At 59.1% G+C, this 9,619-nt stretch overlaps 1 protein-coding gene and 1 pseudogene across 1 annotated transcript in view; both read left to right on the plus strand.

Moving 5' to 3' along the window:
- RBM33 (RNA binding motif protein 33) overlaps positions 1-9,619 on the plus strand; it is a 124,229-nt gene that overhangs the window by 106,408 nt on the left and 8,202 nt on the right. The gene's annotated exons all lie outside the window — the stretch shown is intronic.
- Positions 6,363-6,480, plus strand: LOC111745891 (annotated as a pseudogene).

Below are 9,619 nucleotides of genomic sequence, written 5' to 3' on the forward strand. Positions count from 1 at the left end.
CTGTCGCTTCGCGTGCGGTGCCTGTCTGCCCGGCACTGCCCGGAGGGCGGACGTCCCGGCTCGGCTTGGCGTCTCCGTCCCTCGGTGGCGTGTCTCTCAGGAGGCTCTCCTCGAAGCGGACCCACCGCCCCGCCCCGCCGTCCTCTGCCTCGGCGAGCCGGCCGCCGGCGTGCGCGCTCGCTCAGGGCCGCTGTCTCTTTCGCTCCCCGCAGGCACATGGTAGATCTGTCTCACATCAACGTGGCCCTGATCGTCGAGTGAGCTCTGGCAGGGAGGCCGACCTTGCACCGCACACACGCTGTGGGACGTCCTCGAGGAAGCCGCCGGCGCGGGACCCGCGAGCCGAGGTCTCTCTGCGCGCAGTCTTGCTAACTGTTGCCCGGGCGCCAGGCCGCCAGCGTTGGCGCCGGAAGAGCCGAACTGCGGGACATGGCGGCCGGAGCCCGGCGTTAGCTTCAGATTCTGTCGTCACCTCAGAACTACAGTTTTCGTTTCCTTTTGTTTCCAAAGTGCTCACAATGCATGTAGACATCGTTCCTCGTGGTCTCGCTGTGTGACCGACCACAGTGACGTAGGTTCAGGAAAGGGCGTCCATGTCACGGATCCTGAGTATTTTTCACAGCAAAGAACATTTGATAATGGTTGCGCTTATCTTCAGTGCAGGCTAGACGCACTTCCTCAGCCCGGCACAACGCGCGTCACCTTCTCAGAAAGCCCTCCCAGGGCTCTCGGACAAACAGGTGAAAATTTGGGTGACTGTGATTGGCAGTTGTATATCCTGGAAAGCAGGTGTGAGGGGGTGGTGATAGTTGTGTGGCAGATTCTGCTTCTTGTAAAGATTCTAGAAATGCCAACTGTGTGCTCCTAGTTCCCAAGGGGGCCGCCCAGCCCCGTTAGACTCTTCCCCGGTAAGGCGAGGGTGCACCGCACCCCTGCCCGGCGGAGGAAGCCCAACGCTTGAACAGGCCTGTTTGGTTTTTTCCTCTTTAAATGCAGTCCGAAGTGGCACATTTATATCATCGGCTCTGTGACATACGACATTCTTTGGGAAGCTGGTTGTCATCGCTTTAACTTTTTTTTTTTAAGGCATTTTGAGCGAGGATGCGCTTTCAGCAGACTTAAATGCAAGGTGGCATCGACCCTGGCACGTCCGTCTCGGTGGCACGAGGTGTGAGGGATAGCTGTCTGACAGGACAGTTGTGTGTGTCACCGCACATCTGCTTAAGTGATTCCGGGTCGGCTCCTTCAGTGGCATCCATGCTCCCCACAAAGCAGCCTCAGTGACAGTTGCTCTGGGCAAACACTAAACAAGTGCCTTACTGTGTCCCTGGCCCTGAGAGCCTCGCCGTCTGGGGTCGCTCTGAGGGACCGGCCACTGGCGTGCGCGGCCAGGGCGCCCTCGGACCTCCCTGCTGTGTTTGATACCTAGGCCGTCTTGTCAGACCCACTCGTAGAATTGAGGGAACTAGGAGCGCGTTGCCCCTTGGTGCCTCAGGCTAGCCAGGGGACACCGGGATGTCCCCCGTGCAGCCAGGCACCCTGCCGTCTCTCAGCCTCCCGGCAGGAGCTAAGTCCCAGGCCATGCGGGCTCGGGCCATCTTGTTTGCACGGTTGACATCTGTATTCCTTTTCCAAACTAGGTGACCAGGGCTGGAGCGGGGCGTTGGGTGTGCCGAGAGTGAGCCTGGAGAGCGGAGGTGGCCGCCAGCGGCCGCTCTGAGACTTCCATTCCGGGGCACGCAGGCACCCCTCGGGCACACCAGAGCACCCTCCAGAGCGCCCGTGACCAGTTTGGGAGGTGGCACTATGTACCCCCAGCTGCTTGGCACGGGCCGTCCCTGCCCGCTCTTCACAGGTAGACAGATAGACGCAGGCGCGTTGCATAAACGCACGGGGGCCCGGCAGCGTCCGCAGACTGCGCTGACGCGGTAAGTGCAGGAGCCGCGGCTCTCCAGTCCCGAAGCTTCCCGCTCGGGGCGGCGGGCAGGCTGACAGCCCTCCCTTGGTGCGAGGACTCATGGTGCCATCAGATGAGTTGAACCCATTTTTGCCGCTTTCTAGAATCGTCTGAGCGTGCCGTGGCTCTGAGACCCGAGTGCGTGGGCCTGCGCCAGCGGCATCAGCTGCTCCTCTCTAGTTCGCGATGACGCGCTGGTCCCGCGTGGGCGCGTTGCTCCACGCAGACCGCACGGCTGCTCCTGGGCCCGCGTCTGGCGCTGTCTGAGCGTCACGCGGGAGCCTGGGACGTGTGTGCGCGCACCTGTTTGCACACACACCCCAGCTAGTTTCCTCTGCGGCCACGTCCCTGAGCAGGTGTCTCCTACAGCATTGCTGAGGGCGCCCGAGGCTGCCGGCCGCAGTGGCCGCGGCCACGGGGACGGATCCCGTTAGGGCCCCGGCCCAGTGACAGACGTCAGTTTTGTTGCAGGAAGCCGCAGGGAAGGAGAGAAGCAGAAGTAGGAGGTCGTGCCGCTTCCATCTTCGGTGCCCTCCTCGCAGTGAGATCAGGCCGCCGTGAGCTGGGACCGCTCGCAAGATCTGTCGCAACCATTATCTTTGTTCTTTATTTATCATGCATTTAAAACGAGACGCGGACGTGGAGGCATTTGACACACTGTAAATACAGATCTTTTCAAATTAAAGTGTTATTGGAAATGCTTTCAATTCAACGACACCTTAGCTACTTGTTAGTTTTTTTGTGTTGTCTTATCAAAGTTTAATGGATACAGTTCCATCATTGTTGACGTGTTCGTGTGTATATTCGATTTTTATAAAGATGGGAGTAAGTCAATACATTTATCCTGACCTGTGTATTATTTGTTCACAAATTCAAGAAACTTGAAGCCAGTAAATATCAGTATATCCCATAAGGTAATACAGCGGGTGACTGTGTGGGACCAAGTCACTTTTTCTTTCTGCGTTATCTTGTTTTGATTGTGTGCTGTAAAGTCAGTCCCCCCGGCTGCCTGTCTGAGCATACCCTTGCATTACTGTTGGTCTGGCCACGTTTGTTTATGATGCTGATATTCTTCTAAAGGAGAAATCTCGTCTCTTTTTTCTGAAAGAGATGTTGAGGGTCCCTCTTCTGGACAGGCAGCATCCTAAGTAGGTGCCTGTGGCCTCACCGGGGAGGGGAGGGGAGGGGACAGGGTGAGAGGGGCCGGGGGAGGGGCTGCACCAAAACTGCTCTGAATCTGGGTTGTCCTGATCATGATTTGTAAAGGTGCTGGAAAAATGATTGTTCACGCTCGGTTCTGCGGCGTTTCTGAATTGTGACAGAGCTTAGATCCTGCACCCAGGGGTCTTTCTCCAAACAGCATTTCGCTTAATTCTGCCAATGAAAGTCTTCGCTGCTGGAGGGAGGCTGGGAGAGGCGAAGGGGCACGAGGGTGGGCGGCAGTGGGTGGGGGTCTGCAGAGTGAAGGGGTTGTGACGAGTGCTGATGACCACCTGTCTGCTAACACACTGGCTCTCCAGGGAAGTCAGGCCGTCCAGTTGAGAAGCATGCGGGCGGGTGGGCAAACGGAGTCCTCAGGAGGTGTCCGCTGGCCGCTCTGGCTGTGGATGGGAGGGATCGGCCTGTCACGGACAGCGGCCACCTTGCAGGCGGCGGGCCTGGCTCGTACGGAGAGCAGGTTCGGAGAAGCTGTCACTTCCTTTTTGTTTTGGCTTCCGTTTTCTGTTTGGTTCTCTTTATTTTGTTTTTGTTTCTGTTGTCTAACCGAAGGTAAGCTCGATGTGCTCGCAGACCAGTGACTGACAGGAGCCCCAGTGAGGAGTTAGGTTTGGAGAGAGGGCGGTGTGCGCTGGAGCCCGGAGCCCCTCGGTTAGTCCCCTGGAGAGACCGCGTGCCCAGCGCCGCCCTCAGCAGGGGGCTCTGGGCTCCCTCGCTGTCCCAGGGACGTTTTAGTTTGGCTCCCTTCCTGCCTACAGGGCCCCTGGCCTCCTGGGGTCACTTCCCTCCCTCAGGTAGACTCTCCTCCCATTCGTTTGTTTGTTTACTTGTATTTGAGGGAGAAAAAGATGTTTTTGGTTCTTTAGAAATTTTTAAGTGGCATATTCTAGAAGACAATTCAGTAATGGGGTGGGGTGGGGCGGTGAGGGTATGAAGTGGGACAGGGAGACCCCATGAAGGCGGCCTCAGGAGCTTAGACCGTTTAGGGGTAAGTTTAGATATTTTATTGTATTTAATGAGCATTTCAGTGGACCTTTTCAACTACTTTTAGAACTTGTGAATGAAGTGTCACTTTGGACATTTTATTTTAGATAAGAGCTCTCCAAAGGCGCGTAGCCTTGATTTACTAGTAAATCCTAAGGATTTTGCGTAAGGTTTGTTTGCAACCTGTTTACTTTTCATCACTCAAAGTGCCTGTGGTTTTGTGTGCCGGAACCAAAGCGGACCGCTGATTCATATTGGATCCCAGGTATACCTCTGGTAACCACGGCGGCCGGGCCCCGCTTGTGCCGGGGCGGCCTGCCTTTCCCAGGAAGGTTGGTTGACACACCTGGCACCTCGCCGTGCCGCGTTTTCGCAGGGAATCTCAGTCGAGATGGACAGCTAGAGCAGGTGTTGTCAGGGAGAAGCGGCTTTTTCCTTTTACTTCTGAGCAAGTAAAATGTAAAGGTCTTCACGTTGATGTCTTATTTTATAAACTTTAAAAGGTATGTAAAAAAAAATCTGGGCCCTTGAGAAAGAAACCGTGCAGTGCTTAGATTTTGCTGTGTCCCACGGCGGACAGACGTGTCCCGTCAGACGTTCTGTGTTTGGTCATCTGACGTACTCTAGAAAGTGGGCCCCGTGACGTCCTTCCAGCATGACCGTCCCAGACTGCTTCCGGTCGAAGGGCACGCGCAGTGGAGGCCGACTGCTCGGGGCTGTCGCAGTGTTCCGTGGTCTGCAGCGTTGCCTTAGCATCGTAATGTAGGTTTTTGCACACACACAGCTGTCGACCGGAGAGCAGATGATAACCACGCGATTTGATGATTCGGCTTTGCTTTCCGCAGGCGTGGGGTCCAGGATCGCCCCTTCTCCAGGAGGACTCTGACTCAGGCTCTAATCCGCTGTTTAACTTTCAGGTTCTGCAGCAGCGAGGCCCCACACCCGACCTTGTTTCCATTTCCGAGCCGGTTCTCTGTGCGGGGCGCTGCCACTCTCTAGCTGCTGCTGTCCTGGTGGCCAGGCCCCACCAGCCTCCCGTGCCTCTCCTCTGGGACTGTCGCTGCACACACAGCCTCCCCCCCCCGCCCCCCGCACAACGCCCCCCAAGCTCCCTCCCTCTGGCACTCGGCCATCTCTGGGTGTCCGTGCTCTCCTCCCGCCTGCCTCCTCTCGGTGACGGACTTCCTCGTTTGGTGACAGCGGGACACTGGCCCTCCGGTCCAGGGTCACACGTAGAATTCGGCTCCGGGGACCGAGAGCGGCGTTGCCTCTTGTCACTCCGTGTTACGACCGGACCCCCTCTGAACCTTTGCCTCGACAGGTTTTTCACCCGTGACTTATTCCCCAGGTCTCGGTTGGAGAGAATAACGCTTGGACTATTACTTTGCAGCGCGACCGTGGGCGTGCGAGGCGGCCCGCAGCGTGCGGTTGGCAGCGCCATTAACCAGCCTTTGTTTTGCCCTCTGCTTTGCAGGACCCCTGTGCATGAGCTCAGTGTTAGTGCTAGCGCGCCTGTTCCCCCACTCGGAGGTGCCGGCCCGTAGACCCGTGTCACTGCTCTGGCTGACTGTGGCCTCCCTAACCTAGCGCGTGTGCCGCACGGCGGGTGTGGGCGGCCGACGCCGGTGTGGTGTGGGGAGTGCTTTGAGAGTTCAAACCGAGAGCCGACCGGTGCTTTCCTCGGGGTTCACCTACTTCGTGTCTTCTGCCGAGCACACTGCACTCACGTTTGCAGGAAGTGATGGGCCCCGTTTGACCCGCCTTCACGTCGCGCTCGTCAGTGTCACACCCTTACCGGGAATAGATGTGAAGAACAGTGGTGACATAATTGGAAAAATTGTATTGTTGTGTGTATCGTGTGTGTGATCCCGTACTGAACAATGTGTTTCGAACTGTACTGTAACCTGAACGATGTGTCAATAAAAGCCCTTGCCGCTCCCGCCTGCGTCCCGCAGCCTTTGTCTCGCCGCCCGGATTCGGCCGGGGCCCGCCTCGCCCGTGCCCCCGGATTCGCCCCCTCCGGTGCAGCCGTTGGCCTTGGAACAGCTGCCCAGCCGACGGGCCCCCGTGAAGGTCGAGGGGACCGCCTGCCTCTCCGCGTCGTGCGGTCCGCGTGCGTGAGCCGACCAGGCAGGCGGCGTCACGTGCATTTCCTCGTGGAAGTGGGAGGATTATGGTTGCTTTTTAAATTTTTTCAAGCACAGTCTCCGGCCACGCCGCCCTGAACACACCCGATCCCGTCTGCCCTCGGACGCTAAGCAGGGTCGGGCCGGTCAGTCCTTGGATGGGAGACCAGCTAGGAAGACCAGGCGCTGTGGGCGTAAAAAATAAAAATAGATGGGATTGTAAGCTCACAAGGTCCTTGCAGTCTGTGAGGTCAACCAAGGGTTGCCTCTCCTAAAAAAAAAAAAAAAAAAACTCAAAGCAGAACAAATCATTTTTACAATTTTTCAGAGGAAATGTACCCTGACGCTGTGTAGAGCTTGTCTAGCATCGTCTTCCGCACGTCTGTCCTCGCCCGTGCACACGGCGCCCACACAGAGGCTGCGCTGTATCCGTTTAACGGATCATCAGCGCTTTTCACGTTGCTACAGATGGCTCACAATTCATAACCTGTTTTGAAAATGAGGTGTTTTAAAAATAAAGCACTCCAGGAAACATCGTTAAGAGAATTTCGTTCAAGAAGGAGGTGTACACACAGGTGTGCGCACGCACGCATGTGCACACACCTGCGCGGCGGTGGGCCGGCTCTCCCTGGCCTGGCCTCCTTGGTGTCTGCACAGGGATCCAGGTGGGTGGCTCTCACCGGCTCCCCCACTGTCCACCTCCCTGTGGAAACTCAGCTCTCTTGTCTCTGAAGTGTTAGCAAAATGGCGTTGGTGAAGTAAGACCACCCCGCCAGCCAGCCCGGCGAGTGCGTGTCCCTTTGTCCCCGGAGTCAGATGGGCACCGTGAAGCTCACTGAGGGCTTCATGGCCTTCATGGGTTGAAAGAACCCTCAGGAGTGAATGTCACACGGTCGCTACTTTGTCACCCTCCAGTCTGGGCAGCACGTCACAGGGCGTGCGGCCTGGGGCCAGTCTCGGGGCGTCGCGCCTCCACACGGCACAGACCCTCGCCCTGGTGGCAGAAGTAGAATGGTCAGACCCGCACCCTCCGCAAGCAGGTGGCCTGCCGGGGGCGGGGAGGGCTGCCGTCCTCGTGGGAACCTCGGCTCCAATGCAAAGCACGGCCACTTCGCCAACCGAAATGTTACTTTGGGGGACCCCACATCTACCGCTGTCCTCGCCAGTGGTAAGTGAGAAGGAAGTGGTTAATTTCTCAGATCTGATTTGGTGGAATTTTTAAACCTAAGTTGGAACCTGAAAGTACCCCATGCTTAAAGCCAAGCCATCTTCCTCCATTTCAGTCCATGTTCCACGGGTCAGTCCCTCCCCGTCTAAGACCTGGCCTTGGCAATGACTGTTGGACCCTGGGAGATGGCCCGCATCAGCCCAGGTGTCGGGTAGACACGGGATTCCGTGACGGGAGCGCGTCGGGCGGTGGCTCTGTGGCGGGTGTGCTCGTGGCAGGCGGGGCACTTCCCCGGGGATTGGAAGGTGTGAGGGGTTTGGCGTGGGCCAAGCCGCCGAGGGGCCGAGGGCACCCCCATGGCGGGCATCCTGTGACAGCCGATGGCGCCCGTTCGGAATTGTGGGGGCTTCCGGCAGGCCTGAAGGGAGCCGGGCGGTGGGAGGGCGCCCCACGGGAGGGAAGCGCTGGCCCCCGGGCGCACGGCGCGTCTGGAGGAGCCATGGGGACAGTGACGCAGCCCCCAGCTCCCCGTGACGCCGTGTGGCTGCACTGGGTGCTGCCTGTGGACGGGGTGAGCGGCCTGGGTCAGCCCCGTTGGTCAGACCCCGTCAGTGGTCTCCCCGCCCAGGGCCCAGTGCTGCTGGTCCACAGACGGACGGAACCGGACTCGGACCCACCGCCAGCCGGAGCAGCCTCGAGCGAGTAGCCGTGTGGCCCGCAGGAGACTGAGGGAGACAGGCCAGGTGGTGGGCACTGAGCAAGCACGGAGCTTGCGTCAGTCTCGTGCCTGGTGATGAGAGGACAGGACAGCGACCAGGACCCCGGCCCCCCAAGTCCCTGTGCCTCGGGCCTCTCCATCCCCTGACCTTGCCCAGCCCGCTGTCCACGGCCCCCAGGGGCTTTGGGAGACCCGTGGTTCTCAGCTGCTTGCCTGAGACCACAGGTCCTCGGAAGAGCCAGAGGTGGCACCGCCCCACCCACCACCCACCACCCACCTGTGGCCGCCATGCACCGGCTCCCCCCCCGCGTCACGGTCACCGCCGGCCCCAGGGGCTGACCCCGCTCGCCTCTCTCTCCACCGTTTCTTTTGTCATCGTTCTTGGTAAATGTCGTTTCCACCCTCGCTTTGAAGCAGGCGGCGCCCAGCCTACAGCACGTGTGGCGACTGCGTGCGGCAGCGTCGCGAGAGCCCTCGCTGTCCCCCGGACTCCCGTGCTGGTCATAAAGGACTGCACGGCTGGCCACGCTGGGACACGAGGCTTGGAGTATCATCGGTGACCTGTGACGTTACAGCCACGAAGAAGATTCGTAGTGAACCCAACGTTTAGACACCCCCCTCTTTTGTTGAAAACATAAAATCGTATTGACCAAGACCCCCAGGAAGCCACCGTCACACACACCCCCCCAACCCCTCCCGACATCCCCAGGCTGCGCCCTCCTGTCTTCGCCCGGTTCAGGCCTGTCCGCTGTGAGGCCAGGCTCCTGTGTGCCCTTTCTTTGCCGAGCTTATTTGGGTCAGGGGTCCCTTGGTCTCCATTTTGTTCCCAACACAGTGAGGCAGGAGGGGTCCCTCTGGAGGCGGAGCGCGGGAGGGGGCTCACGTTTCCATGGTTTCGACGGGTGGTGGTGGCGAGGCTTCCCAGCAGATGGCGCCCTGTGACAGGGACAGCCGGCTTCTCTGGGGACAGGAAGGCGGAGACCAGCAGCAAGGGGTACTCCCTGAACCGCTCACTCCGGGTTCATGTGTCCACTGCTTCGTCCGCTCGCTCCTTCACGTGTTTAGCGCTTGTCAAGTGCCTGCCCGGTAGCATCTCTATGGTGACAGGCACGGAGGACAGCGCGGTGGCCCCAGTGCCACCTCCATAGCACCCCTCACACAAGTCTGGGCGTCAGAGCTGGACGGGGCTTGGTCCGGGGAGCATGAGGCCCAGCCCTCCTTCCACACGTGGGGACCCGAGCCTGGGGGGTGCACGTGGCTGCTCCAGGCCGCCCCAGCTCATCCCTGGGGGCCACCCCTCAGGGATGGATGGAGGACCGCACCCCTCCCACCACTGAGAATGTTAGGGGACGCCATTTGGGCCCTGGCTTTAAGCCTGGAGAGACGCGTCCCGTCACTTCATGGGCATCCTGCCATCCTGCCGGCCCCCACGAGGGTCCCCCACGAGG

Source organism: Pteropus vampyrus, unplaced genomic scaffold (assembly GCF_000151845.1).
Source record: "Pteropus vampyrus isolate Shadow unplaced genomic scaffold, Pvam_2.0 Scaffold168, whole genome shotgun sequence".
In the NCBI taxonomy this organism is placed as follows: Eukaryota; Metazoa; Chordata; class Mammalia; order Chiroptera; family Pteropodidae; genus Pteropus; species Pteropus vampyrus.